Source organism: Octopus bimaculoides, chromosome 21 (assembly GCF_001194135.2).
Source record: "Octopus bimaculoides isolate UCB-OBI-ISO-001 chromosome 21, ASM119413v2, whole genome shotgun sequence".
In the NCBI taxonomy this organism is placed as follows: Eukaryota; Metazoa; Mollusca; class Cephalopoda; order Octopoda; family Octopodidae; genus Octopus; species Octopus bimaculoides.
In genome coordinates this window covers 36,427,416-36,428,571 of record NC_069001.1, presented here as the reverse complement: position 1 = coordinate 36,428,571, position 1,156 = coordinate 36,427,416, and the positions used below count along the sequence as shown (strand labels likewise).

Genomic DNA, 1,156 nt, shown 5'->3' with positions numbered 1-1,156 from the left:
TATATATATATATATATATCTATGCGTATATACCATAAGAGGAAAGAACATGGGTGTCACTTGGTACTCCTGCATTCCATTTGTTACACATGATTCAGCATCCAGCAGCACATGACGCCACATTATAGATGCAACCTGTTGATGCAGCTTAAAGGGCCAGCATGGAGCAAACACATTATCTGACAGTTGCTAAAGAAATACCCATGGCATGTTTAACATTAGAGTTGAAACCTATGCAGTTTAATTGTCCCTCGTTGAGTGCATCCAATCATAACTATCTATCTATCTATCTACTTGTCTATCCATCTATCTACTTGTCTATCTATCTATCTATCTATCTATCTTATCTTATCTCTCTCTCTCTCTCTATCTATCTATCTATCTACTTGTCTATCCATCTATCTACTTGTCTATCTATCTATCTATCTATCTATCTATCTATCTTATCTCTCTCTCTCTCTCTATCTATCTATCTACTTGTCTATCTATATATCTATCTACTTGTCTATCCATCTATCTACTTGTCTATCCATCTGTCTAATTGTCTATCTATTTATCTATCTATCTATCTATCTATCTATCTATCTATATGTATGCAAAATTACAATCCAGAACAATCCAATATTTCTCTCTCTCTCTCTCTCCCTCTTTCTCTTCAATTCTTTTTTCCATTATATGATCAGAAAGTAGCATGGAGTGGAAGCAGGGGTCCACTGGATTCATTGTTCTGCCTGGGGCTCAAACAGAAAGGGATTTAACTTCATACTCTCACCATACACACATATAGTTCCACAGTGCCGCAATAACAAAAGCAAAAACCCCACAAAACAAACAATCCCAAAACAAAGGAGAAAATAATCAAATGATACCAGCAACATGGAGGAGAGTGTTTCTCGGGGCTAAATCAGTTATCTAAAGCCGATAACAACACAGTTTTTGCAGATTCACAACAGAATGTATTATTGTTAATAATAATGGCATCAAATAAACTGTGTTTGAGAGTTAAACAGATCCTATTATTTCTTTGTTTCGACATTGTTTTGTTTGTAAATAGTTTTTTTTTTGTGCGTTCAGTTCGATTAGGAGAAATAGAGGTAGAAACAGTGTGTGTGTGTGTTTTGTGTTCTTATATATATATATATATATATATATATAT

The 1,156-nt window shown here is 34.2% G+C and overlaps 1 protein-coding gene across 1 annotated transcript in view; it reads right to left on the bottom strand.

The window, feature by feature from the left end:
- The window catches only part of LOC106875065 (neuron navigator 2), a gene marked incomplete at its 3' end in the record, with an annotated part of 294,273 nt that overhangs the window by 249,798 nt on the left and 43,319 nt on the right, over positions 1-1,156 (bottom strand). The gene's annotated exons all lie outside the window — the stretch shown is intronic.